We start from the raw sequence: 14,159 nt of genomic DNA, 5'->3' as shown, positions 1-14,159 counted from the left end.
GAGGTGCTCCAGCCCCCTTGTCATGCTTGTGGCCCTCCTCTGGACTCCCTCCAACAGCTCCATATCATTTTTCAGTTGAAGACACCAGAACTGCACGTGTTACTCCAGGTTAGGTCTCACGAGAGCAGAGTAGAGGGCCAGGATCACCTCCTTTGATTTTTTGATGCAGCCCAGTATAGAGTTGGTTTTCTAGGCTGTGAGTGCACACTGCTGGCTCATGTTGGGCTTTTATCTACCAACACCCCAAGTCCTCCTCCACAAGGCTGCTCTGAATCATGTCCCCACCCAACCTGCAGCTGTGCTTGGGATTGCCCTGACCCAAGTGTAGGACCTTGCACTTGGTTTGATTGAACTTCGTGGGGTTGGCATGGGACCACCTCTCAAGCATGTCAAGGTCCTTCTGGGTGGCATCCCTTCTCTTCAATGTATCAACCAAACCACACAGCTTGGTGTCATCAGCAAACTTGCTGAGGGAGTACTCAATCCCACTGTCCATGTCACTGACGAAGATGTTGAACACAATTGGTCCCAACACTGACCTCTGAGGGACATCACTCGATGCCAATCTCCAGCTGGACATTGAGCTGCAGAACACAACTTAATTTGGTAATCAAATCCAGCCAATTCTTTATCAACCAAGTGGCCCACCTATCAAATTGATGTCTCTTCAGTTTAGAGACAAGGATGGCATGCATGACAGTGTCGAACACTTTGCACAAGTCCAGATAGTCAGTTGCAGGACATCAGCTTCTCTGCCCCTTTCCATCTGTTCTGTAGCCCCATCATAGAAGGCCACCAAATTGGTCAGGCAGGATTTCCCCTTAGTGAAGCTATTTTGGTGGTCATCAACCACCTCATTACCTTTTATGTGCCTTAGCATGTTTTCCAGGAGAATCTGCTCCATGATCCTGCCAGGCACAGAGGTGAGACTGACTGGTCTGTAGTTTCCCGCCTCTTCCATTTTCTGCTTCCTGGGGGTTATACTTCCCTTTTTCCAGTCATCAGGAACTTCACGTGGCTGCCATTGTTTTTAAAAAATGATGGACAGTGGCTTAGCAACTTCATTCACCAGCTACTTCAGGACCCACTGATGGATTTCATCAGGTCCCATGGACTTGTGCATATTCAGGTTCCTAAGATGATCTCAAACCAGATCCTATCCTGCAGTGGGCTTAAGGTCTTCATTCTCACAGTCCCTGCATCTGCCTTCCAAGACTTGAGTGGCATGGCTAAAGCACTTGCCAGAGAAGACTGACCAAAGAAGTCACTGAGAACTTCAGCCTTCTCCAAATCCCGGGTAGCCAGTTCTCCCATTTCCTTCCAGAAAGGGCCTACAGTATCATTAGATTTTCTTTTGATGACAACATACCTATAGAAGCTGTCCTGGGTTCAGCAGTAGCAGTCATTTTTCTCGGTCTTAGTAGCTGGTGCAGTGCTGTGACTTTTTGACTTTCGGCCTGGGAACAGTGCTGGTAACGCCGATGTTCTTAGTTGCTGCTCAATGATGTTTAGTCTGACCAAGGACTTTCTGAGTCTCATGCTCTGGCAGGGAGGAGGGGAAGTCAGGAGGAAGCAGAGACAGGACACCTGACCCAAACCAACCAAAGAGGTATTCCATACCACAGCACGTCATGCCCACTATATAAACTGGGGGCAGTTACCCAGAAGGGCTAGATCTCTGCTCAGGTTGGGCTGGGTATCAGTTGGCAGGTGGTGAGCGGTTGTATTCTCTTCTCTTGTTATTTCCCTTATCATTATTAATATTGGTGGTAGCAGTAGTGGTTTTGTGTTATACCTTAGTTACTGGACTGTTCTTATCTCAACCCGTGGGAGTTACATTCTTTCGATTCTCCTCCCCATCCCTCCGGGAGCCAAGGGATGGGGGTGAGCGAACTGCTGTGTGTTTTTTCTGGATTGCCAGTTGGGTTTAAAGCACGACAGAATCCCTTCCTGTTATCCTTGACAACCCTGGCCAGACTCAATTCTAACTGGGCCTTAGCTTTCCTGACCTGATCAGTAGCTTCCCAGACGATGTTCTTGCATTCTTCCAGGGCCTTCTGGTCTTGCTTTCACCTTCTATGAGCTTCTTTTATGAAAAATCGCCAATTCCTTATCCATCCATAGAGGCCTCCTGGCCTTCTTGCTCCATTTCCTTCTTGTTGGAACGCAATGCTCCTGAGCTTGGAGCAGGTAATCCTTAAATATCAACAAGTATTCTTGGGCCCCAATGCCCTCTAGGGCTATATCTCATGAAACCTTATTGAGTAGCTTCCTGAAGAGGCCAAAGTCTGCTCTCTTGAAGTTCAGGGCAGTGAGCTGGTTGCATGCCCTTCTCAGTGTCCTGAGGATCTCAATCTCCACCATCTCATGATCACTGTAGCCAAGGCTGCCCTGAAGCATCACATTTGCCACCAGCCCCTGCCTATTGGTGAGCACAAGGGCAAGCATGGCACCTCTCCTTGTCAGCTCCTCTATTACTTGCAAGAGGAGGAAAATTTTAGGAAGGGCCAAGCAAGGACAAATCAGATGTAGGTATACCTCACGAAGCACTCAGGGCTAAGTGTTTATATTGGGTTAATAACAGTACCTTGTAGAAGAAGTACATGAAAAATCACACAAATCAAAATATCTCAAACATCCATGTCAGCATCCTGTTTAACTGATTCTCCACTTTAATATTTCTTGGCAATCAACTGACAGAGTTATTATCTATTGTACTTTTTAGAGGGGTGGTGAACTAATAGTAATAATTTTGCACCCACTCAAATATCAGGAGTTTAAAACACAAACTTAAAGACTACTGTTTCAGAAATATAATGAGGCCCATGTTCAGCTAGGAGAAAAGTATTCCTTTGTTCATGTTCTTTGATCTATCTTTAGCTAAATAAAATGTCTTCACAACCTATAGAGAAGAAAAGTACTATAGTAAAAACAAAAAGAAAACCAGCTTTCCTGGCAAACTGTTATTTTTCAGCTTGTAATAGGTAGACCTAGAGGAACAAAATTTGTGAGGAATTTATCTTTAAGTTAAATAAAAATGAAGAAAAGCAATCTGTTCAATAACGTCACCAATCAATAATGATCTAATGGAAAATTTAAGTGTTGGATGAGTGGTGTTTGTCAGGGGTAGGTATTGGGACTGGTGCTGTTCACCATCTTTGTCAGTGACATAGGCAGTGGGACTGAGTGCACCCTCAGCAAGTTTGCTGACAACATCAAGCTGTGAGGTGTGGTCAACATGCTGAAGTGAAGAGATGCCATCCAGAGGGATCTTGATACACTTGAGAAGTGGGCCCATGTGTCTGTGTTGAAACTTACAAAAGTCCTGCACCTTGCTCAAGGTAATCCCAATCACAAATACAGGCTGGGCAGAGAGTGAATTGGGAACAGCCCTGAGGAGAAAGACATAGTGGTATTTGTTGGTGAAAAACCCAACTTGGCCCAGCAATGTGTGCTTGAAGCCCCGTAAACCAGAAAGCCATATCCTGGGCTGCATCAAAAGAAGCAAGACCCGCAGGTTGAAGGAGGTGATCCTGACCCTCTACTCTGCTCTGGTGAGACCCCACCTGATCAGAGGGCTATGAAAACAGGCTGAGATAATTCCTCAGACTGCAGAAGAGAAAGTTCCTGGGAGACCTTATAGTAGCCTTCCAGTACCTAAAAGGGACCTATAAGAAGTCTGGAGAGGGACTTTCTAGAAAAGCAAGCAGTGATATCACAAGAGGTGGTGCGACACTGGCGCAGGTTACCCAGAAAGGCTGTGGCTGCCCCATTCCTGTAAGTGTTCAAAGCCAGGTTTGATGGGGCATGGAGCAACCTAGTCTAGTGGAATGTGTCCCTGACTATGGCAGGGGGGTTGGACCTAAATGATCCCTAAGGTCCATTCCAACACAGATCTTTCTATGATTCTAGGAAGTGATTCAGATTAATACAGACAGCAAACTTCATGTTGTGATTCAACCCCAGCTGGCAACTAAGTACCACACATCTGCTCACTCTTTCTCTCCTGGTGGGATGGGGAAGGGAATTGGAAGGGTAAAACAGAGAAAACAAGTGGGTTGAAGTACAGACAGTATAATAGGTAAAGTAGAAGCAATGTGTGCACACAGAGCAAAATAAGGAATTCAGCTAGGATATTGAAAAAATCTTCATGCCCTCACTGATAATAATGTTGTAACATAGGGGCTCCACTGCAGCAACAATTTTATGGGAGGTGATCCTAATTATCTTTAAACAAAACTGACACCATCACTATTTTCTTGACCACATATGCAAGAGTACCCAGACGTATGTCCAAGTGGATATACCCAAGTATTTGGATATCAAAACACTTGTACCCAACTTTCCAGGTCTGCACATGTTTCCTCCCAAGACACAAAGGACAACATATGCCATCTGCTGACTCTTCCCATGTGTCCTGTGCTCTTCTCAGGTTGGTGACCATGTCTTCATTTTGCACATGCTTTTTGGTGCCTTCTAGGAGCTGACAGTGATTTTTTTTCCCCTCCATCTTGTCCCTTCTTTGTGATTTTTTGAGACTGACTCACAGTCCTTTGTCTCCTGAGCTGAGTGCCTGAGAAATTACACGTGAAAGTTCTTAGACCACAATGATCTGCTAATCTAGGTGCCGTGAATCCATGAGAGTTTTACAGTATTGCTGTTTATTCTTTCTGGGCTTGCACATTAGACTTTTCCATCCATACTCTATTAAAACCTGTCCTAATGGTTTTACTAAAATTTTGTATGCTCTTTTAGAGTCTAACTATAACTCTTTTCTAAGCATTGTCCCTTTAGAACACACTAACACTGTGGAAACAGTAAGGTAAATCAAGAGGCTTGTCATGCCCCGTTCAGACACTATGAAATCTAGTGCGTCTGCCAAAGAATGTCAAATGTATATACACAAAGTGTATGTACATATACACAGCCAAAGTGGGTGGCATTAATGTCTCCTTGCTATGACTACAGAATTTTAAGGTCTGCCCATTATGAACTTCGGTGTGCTGAAGATCCAATCTAAATTAGTGGGAACCACCACCTCTCATATTTCAGGGTGTTTAAAGTTCTTTATACCACTGATGATTTGCCTGGGGAGAAGCAGTCATATCAGAAATGGTTCTGTACAGTTATAAGTATGCTGTCTCTGAGTAGCTCCTTAACATCTATAACCTTCAGACCCCTTACTCTTCACTTTATTTGATAGAAAATTTCCATGGGAAAAAACCTCCTCTTAATGTTCTCATCTTTATGAATGTCAGCTGCATAAAAGTGACACAAAGATAAGAATGAATCTGGCTGTTACATGCAGTCATTTGTCATTGTGGAAGAATACAGGAAAGATAAAGCACAGTAAGAAATGTAAGTGTGCAAAAAAATGTAGGGATTGTAGTTCTCTAGGTAGTCAAAGAACTGCACTGGTTTGGAATGAAACCGAACAGAATGGAACAGAACAGAACAGAATAAATTTCAGCTGGGGGGTCCTACTGTCATCATCTAGTCTAACTGCCTGACCGCTTTGTGGCTGACCAAAAGCTAAAGCATATTTTTTAAGAGCACTGTGCAAAATCCTTTTGAACTCTGACAGGCACAGGTTATTGACCACCTCTTTAGGAAGCCTGATAGCTGTTTCCTGATACCTAGTCTGAACCTCTCCTGACGCAGCTTCGAAACATTCCCACATGTCCTATCACTGGATCCCAGGGAAACCTGGTTCTTTAGCTCCACTGACACTCACAGTCAGTGCAGAGTGTCTCTGTTTAGCAGCTTTCATTTTCAATATTACTTGTGTTCAAACCAATCAGAACACATATATAACTCTCTAGGCTACATAATCGTGTAAAGATAAAGAAACCATAGGTTTAAAAGGGATAAAAGAGGTTTTTTTAAATTAGGTATTTAAGCAATGAACTGGCAACATCTGACCTCTTTGCACATTTCTTTTTCACTGCTGATAGAATTGATACATTCTCACCTACCTTGTTAACATGTCTTTGTGAGAAAAAATGTCAAACTGATGGTTAAAATGTTGGGGTTTTTTTAGAAATGTTAAAGAGGTTAACAACAACCCTTCAGCTTATTATTATTCTTCCACCTGCAGCAACTAGTTTGGTTTTATTATCATTTAAGCTATAATTACACACTATTAATTTTATGTCTTCATAGGGGGCTTAGATGATTTATTTGGTTTACTTAAATGTAAGAGAAATAAGAATTAATATTTGGTATATGTTGCTATCAAAACTTTAAACCTATGAGGCTAAATTAATAAAAAACTATACCATTTTTTTGAGAATGTCAAGGGGTTGGTTGTCATTTTGCGTGTTACATCAATGTAAACCTGATCTAGCCCCACAGATTGATAAATTATGTATTCCAGGCATACAAGACATATTTTGATTCCAAGTCAGGTTGTTAACATAGATTAAGGAATGATATGTTAATGCTCAGTAAATAAATTGTTTATTTCAACTGAAATAATTTCAAAGAAATTATTCGATCTAGTCAACTCATATATATTACCCAAGGTATAGATTAGTATAAAGAAAGAAATCCGGAATCACAGTATATCTCAATAACTTTTAGCTATTCCCTGAAGTAAAGAAATATATCCATTAACACAGGTAAATAAAGACAGGCAAAATACTTAAAAGGGTAAGTGGAATAGAATTTTTTATTGTGATTATTGTAGTTAAGGGGAAATTATAGAGTTCTAAGCCAGAAGGAAGGTTTAAGAAAATACAAAATCAACTTCAGTAAGACCCTTATTCTGCAAATCATATATTTAGCCTCTGTAAAAAAAAAAAAAAAAAAATCGAGTTTATGTACAGGTTTAATAAATTTCCATAATGTCTGGTATTCGAGGCAATTAGATCCATTTTTAAGACTGTACACTCTCAAAATACTCCTACAAAGAACTGTTTGACTCCTAATCTTTTATTCTGAATTTACAGCAATACCTATGTCCTCAAAGTAGTGGCTACTGAATTTAGCACTATGCAAGTGATGATGGAAAATCTTAGGTAAAATAGTATGCTGGATAAATCAAATAGATCCCTAAAATCAAGGCAGAAGGACTATGACATACTTCACACCACACAGCAGTACATTCAGTTTGTTACACACTCAGTATGTAAAACTGTTTTACACACCCCGAATAATGCAACAATACAGCAACATTAAAATCAAAGTCAGACATGGTAAAGAGGCTACAACTAAGATCACAGTGAAACACAAAAGGAACTTCAAATAGGACTGAAAACCACTGTACTGAACAAAAATGTTTAGGTGTCTGTCTAGTGCTTCCAGACAATACTACTGGAGCATAGTGAAGCAAAAAGTAGCAAGTAAACCTGTGTCAAAACAGGATCAGTGTTTTAAAACAACTCAAGAGAAAAATTGCTTTCTGGCAACAATGTAGTTTGTTTCAAATAGACTTTGATGTGTAATAAAACTTAATGGTGGACACAAAGGTTACAAAAATGAAGACACACTGGTTCTAATAGAGGTAGATTCTGGTATGTAATAAAATCTAGTTGTGAGCACACTTGAAAGTGAATGGAATGACTGAAAGAATTCTTGAAGTTTCAGCATCAGTCAGTGAATTTTATAGATAACAGGTAATAGTGTTCAATTATAGGGGTTTTATCATAGCCTATTAAAGTGATATTGAAATGTTATGGGTATTTTTACTGTCACTTACTAGGAGGCAGAAAACACAGCATAGGAAATTAAGGTGTAGAAACTATTTTTCCCTTTATTATGCTCATATTTTGGGGCAGAAGCCTAATTAGAAAGCACAAGACCCTGAGTGACGTCCAATAAAATATTCCTAACACACATAGTGTTTCATCTACACCACAGAGAATGAGTATCATAAGTAAAAGCTTTACAAAGTAGTTAGCTAATGAATGTAGCCTTTCCAAGAGTGATTAGCTCATGAGAGATTCTATTGAATCAGTTGGAATCTTTAGGACTCAATGGCTAAAAATACTGAAGGGAAAAAAAAAAATTGGGATACTTCTTCAGTTAGCTTATTGTGGATATAGTAATCTTATTTTAACTGCCACCACTAAAGATCTTTACCCTTCTGAATTACTGTCTGCATTAGCATCAGAAGTTGTATTCGTGCACTGCAGCAGAGAAAATAATTGTCTTGATGGAAGACTAAAATATCATTAGATGTTCCATTGTCATTGTCATTAGAGCTGAGGATTGGCAAATGGATTTGGTTCTTTACCTAGTAAACTTCCTGACAGATTGGGAGGGATGATTTTTATCCGGTTTCAAGTAACCAATACTCATATGTACCCCTCCCCTTTCCTTTTTCAAACAATTTACATTCAGTGCATCTGCTGGTAGGATTTTGCTTGTCTCATTTTTGCAACACTTACAGGTATAAAAGGTGTTTACTTTCATTAAAAAACATATTGCAGATCTTCCGTTCAAGAGAATAATTAACACTTGCACACTGGTGATTCCCACATTGATATACTTCCGATTTAGCTTTTCAATACATTTAAAAGAATGCTTCAGTTGTTGTGTGGTTGGATAGCTGCATATTCTGCTGTCTGATTCTGTGCAAAGCTATGCATAAGAAGCAGTGAGGCTGGGAGGTTGATAACCTTGAACATACAGGATGAACCTTTTTCTTTCTGCTGAAATTCACATCAGAATAAATGTATATTCTGACCTTGTCTGTTGCTTGATAAGCTGCCCAGCAGAAAAGGACCTCGGAGTGTTGGTTGACAGCTGGCTGAACATGAGCCAGCAGTATGCCCAAAGGGCCAAGATGGCCAATAGCTTCCTGGCTTGTAACAGATAAAGCATGGCCATCAGGATCCTGTTCTCAGCACTGGTGAGACCACACCTCAAACACTGTGTTTGCTTTCAGGCCACTTACTAAAAAAAAATACTGAAGTGCTCAAGTGAGTCCAGAGAAGGGTGACAAAGGTGGTGAAGAGTTTAGAGCACATGTCTTATGGGGAACAGCTGAGGGAACTGAGGTTGTTTAGCCTGGAGAAAAGAAGGTTCAGGGGAGACCTTATTGCTCTCTACAGATATCTGAAAGGGGCTTGCGCAAGGTGCATGTCAGTCTTTTCTTCCAAGTAACGAGCGATAAGACAAAAGGAAATGAGGAAATGGACTCAGACTGCACCATGGGAGGTTTAAATTGAAAAAAAAAATTTGTCTTCAGTCGAAGTTTTATTGGGCGCTGGAACAGGCTGCCCAGGGAAATGACTGAGTCTCCATCCCTGCAGGTTATTTAAAAGATGTGTAGATGCTGTGTTTAGGGACATGGTTTAGTGGTGGACTTGGCAGTGCTAGTTTGATAGTCAAACTTGATCTTAAAGGTCTTACCGACCTAAATGATTGTCTGATTCTAAGACTGTGAAGCTCAGATTTTAGCTAGCCAGAAAGTGACAACTGGATGTTACCTCTGACTGAGCAGATTTTCCTGAGATTGCAACATTATTCAACAGAAGACTCAAATAAAATGTTTGCTGAAACAGAGGATATTTTTTTCAGCATTTCTCCCTAGAGTGTGCAATAAAAAACAAAAGAAAGATTGTGCCAACAGGAGGTCTTTAGAGGACAATACTGAATACAAAAGAGACAGGAGCACTTAACAGACAAGCTGCCAGATTTTGAGCAGCCCTGAAAGAACAGGGGACACATCCTTCCCCTGGTGCGTTGCTGTGCAGATGGGATCAATGACTACACAGACTCATCATGGTTGCTATGGTGATTAAATAAGGAGTCTTTATTCTAGTAGTAAAAGGTAAGGAATGGAAGTAGGGTATGTTTTAATAGCACAGACACCTCTCTTCGTATTTTAGTATTGTGATCTGGTTGCTGTTCAGTGCTGGTTCATGTGGAAATGTAAGTGGGAAACATGTCACTGATATTCAGGAAGCCATCTTCTGTCTCTTCAGACAGACGTCATTTCTCCTGACAGTAGCCTGTAAGCTTTCCAATGATTTTCACTGCTTTAAACTCAGACTAGCCAAAAATCACTGCCAGGAACTTCAGCTTACCTGACAAACATTGAACTATGTTTTGTTACCTGCCTGCAACGATTTCTGTCATGTGCTCAGATTTGCAGTTCAGTGTTTCTTTTTGACCTTTTTTCATTACTTTGAAATTTGCATGTGCAGAGTCCATGGTGATGCTGTGTTCAGGATTCCTATGGACATAAACACAAGCTATTTTTCTAGGTTTGTAAATATTCCTGTGATTCACAATTAGGTCTTGTGTTGTCAATGTGTCTGCTTCCCTTTCTACCGTGTATATTCTCAGAATTCATCATTATTAGCAACAATATCCAATGTGATTAGCAGGTTACTAAGATTTCCTATCCTTTTATATTCAGGGAAAAAACAAAACAGAACAACAACAACCCCCCAAAAAAAATGTTCCTCACTTTTATATTATCTCCTTTGTCTTGGAGAATTTCCTGTTCTTTCTATCAAAGAGCTTCTTCATCCTCCATATAGTTTGGTTGTCATTTTGGGGGGTTTTCACCCTTTTTTTCTTTTTTTGTTACCCTTCTTGTATAGAATATGCCTGATCTGTTGTTGTTGTGGGAAGATGGATTTCTTGATCAACTCCTTTATTCTTGTCCTATTGCTAATTTTTCAGAAAATCCCACTGTTGGAGGAGATAATTTTCTCTGTCCTTTGTGTTTTCCACATTTTCCATCTTCCCTCTTCTCACAGTCCTCCTTATAGCTTTGCTTGATAAAGAAGAGTTTTGTCCACTTTCTTGCTTTTTCTTTATTTTTTCATCTTTTAGGGTGTAGTCCAGTCAGGGCTGGAACTGTAGTCAGTAGCAGCTTCCAAGTCAGGATGTCAGAGATATACAGAAGCATACAAACTATAAAAATAAAACTTTTATGAAAAATTGCTCAAAATTGCCAAAAAGGAATCAGTACCATTTCCATATGTTCCCATAAAATTCAGTCCAAAATAATTGTCTGCTATTTGTGGAAACAGGAGTCTTAACTGTAAAACATTTATAAAAGCAGCGAAACAAGACTTGTAAGACTTTCTGCAACTGACTTCTGGGTGCTAGCCACTGATAATCCTTTACACACACAGAGTGCTTTTTCTCTGCGGAATTCAATGTATTTTTAAAGTTTCAGCAAAATCAAAGAACAACTAGGTGGAATAAGATAATATTATTTTTTTTCCATATGAGAAATTACTTTTATTTCCAAACCCTTAACAAAGCAAGTCTGAGAAGAATTTTTCTTTTTTTTTTTTTTTTTTTTTACTAATTCTTTTACCAAAATAGTAAACTCAATTCCTGGATGGTTTGTTGAACTTATTTTCAGTCTGATTTCCCCTAGAGGTGTCCTGGGACAGGTATTTCTCTTACCTGGTATGTCACTAGCCTATTCAAAAAATTGTGGATGTATACTTAGATAAATGTTCCTATTCTCTACAACTTACAGTGGCTTTATGTATCATCTCTGACTATTTGCTTATATCCCTAGAATGCAAATAACTTGAGCTGGTTTACATGGTTGTTTACAAATTTAACATTTTACACTTGAATTTCAGATCCTTAAAAACACAGGATCACTCAAGATGTTGAAGCATAAATAAGTATTTTTATAATAAACCCAAATAGCTTCTCATACCACACTTGTCTGACTGAAAAATATAATTTATATACAGATTTAACCACTTGGTTTATGGAATAGTGAACTCAAATTAATTTATATTGATAGATTAAGCACTGAATGTATCATCCATAATTTATAATCTAGCATTTTATCCATTATTCCTCTTTTTTCCAATCTAATTTAAATCCTTATGCGTTTGAAGCCATGCCAAAATCTCACCCAGTAAAATGTCTACTCGATTCTATCTGACCTCCACTTGTCACAGTAGAACACCATTTATGATCTTATGGCAAGAATGCATTTTCTATGGCAAAGCTCTCTTGTACACAGATTGCTTATTTCTGTATATTTATAAAGAATAGAGTTTGACTATATTCTAGATATTATTGCCAGAAAATATGTACATAATTATAATACTAACGAAAAAAAAAGCAATCAATTTTATATCATTCACACTTTCACATAGTTCAAAAGCGGAATAATGACAATCACACCCCTAGACAGATATCTTGGGGTTTACTTGCCTTATTTCTCTACTGACCTAAGATTCCTTAAATGGCTCTCAGTTTTCAAATTACAAAGTAAGAGATGGATGTTCATATTCATTCAGTACTAAAAAGCTCACATTTTTTTCCAAATTTCTCACAGACTTCATGAATCTTTTCCTTGCATAGACATTTTCCCACTTGGATGAAATTCAGTAATCTTTCTCTTCAGAATGTACTGGATATCTAAAAAATAATTTCTACCCAAGGCCCTGGGACTCCAAGACCTGTTCTGTTTAACTGAAGAATGAATGAGAGGTGAATAGCACCAGTTATTCGGCCCCCAGTAAATCAGTTCTTTCTTGACCTACTTGATATAAACATCCAGAATCCCAAGATGATGTAGAATCATAGAATAGTTAGGGTTCAAAAGGACCTTCGGATCATCTAGATCTAACCTCGCTGCCATGGGCAGGGGCACATCACATTAAACCATGTCACCCGAGGCTCTCTCCAACCTGGCCTTGAATACCGCCAGGGATGGAACATTCACAACTTCCTTGGGCAACCCATTCCAGTGCCTTACCACCCTAACAGGAAAGAATTTCTTCCTTATAGCCAATCTAAACTTCCTCTGTTTAACTTTTAACCCATTACCCCTGTCCTATCACTATAATCCCTAATGAATAGTCCATCCCCAGCATCCCTATAGGACCTCTTCAGATACTGGAAGGCTGCTATGAGGTCTCCACACAGCCTTCTCTTCTCCAGGCTGAACAGCCCCAGCTTTCTCAGCCTGTCTTCATACGAGAGGTGCTCCAGTCCCCTGATCATCCTCATGGCCCTCCTCTGGACTTCTTCCCACAGTTCCATGTCCTTTTTATGTTGAGGACACCAGAACTGTACACAATACTCCAAGTGAGGTCTCACGAGAGCAGAGTAGAGGAGCAGGATCACCTCCTTCAACCTGCTGGTCATGCTCCTTTTGATGCAGCCCAGGATACGGTTGGCTTTCTGGGCTGCGAGTGCACACTGAAGCCGGCTCATGTTCATTTTGTCGTCAATCAACAGCCCCAAGGCCTTCTCAGCAGGGCTGCTCTGAATCTCTTCTGTGCTCAACCTGTAGCTGTGCATGGGATTGCTCCAGCTCAGGTGCAGGACCTTTCATTTGTCATGGTTGAACTTCATAAAGTTGGCATCAGCCCACCTCACAAGCGTGTCAAGGTTCCTCTGGATGGCATTCCATCCCTCCAGCATATCAACAGAACCACACAGCTTGGTGTCATCAGCAAACTTGCTGAGGGCACACTCAATCCCACTGTCCATTTCACCAACAAAGATGTTGAACATGACCAGTCCTGACACTTATCCCTGAGGGACACTACTCATTACTGGTCTCCAGCTGAACATTGAGCCATTGACCACAACTCTTTGTGTGCGGCCATCCAGCCAGTTCTTTATCCACCGAGGGGTCCATCCATCAAATTGATATCTCTCCAATTTAGAGACAAGGATGTCGTGTGGGACACTGTCGAATGCTCTGCACAAGTACAGGTAGAAGACATCAACGGCTCTGGCCCTGTCCATCAGTTCCGTAGCCCCATCATTGAAGGCCACCAAATTGGTCAGGCAGGATTTCCCCTTAGTGAAGCCATGCTGGCTGTCACCAAGCTTGGTTTTCATATGCTTTCCAGGAGATTCTGCTCCAAAATTTTGCCAGGCATAAAGGTGAGACTGACTAGTCTGTAGTTCCCTGCATCACCCATTTTCCCCTTCTTGAAAATGGGGGTTATATTTCCCTTTTTCCAGTCATCGAGAACTTCACCTGACTGCCATGATTTTTCAAATATGATGGACAGTGACTTAGCAGCTTCATATGACGGCTCCTTCAGGACCCGCGGATGGATTTCATCAGGTCCCATGGACTTGTGTACGTTCAGATTCTTAAGATGGTCTTGAACCAGATCCTCTGCTAGCGGGCCCAAGGTCTTCATCCTCACAGTCCCTGCGTCTGCCTTCCAAGACTTGGGTGTTGTGGTCAGATCATT

This window comes from Lathamus discolor, chromosome Z, assembly GCF_037157495.1.
Source record: "Lathamus discolor isolate bLatDis1 chromosome Z, bLatDis1.hap1, whole genome shotgun sequence".
NCBI lineage: Eukaryota > Metazoa > Chordata > Aves > Psittaciformes > Psittacidae > Lathamus > Lathamus discolor.
Note: the sequence above shows the minus strand (reverse complement) of the source record.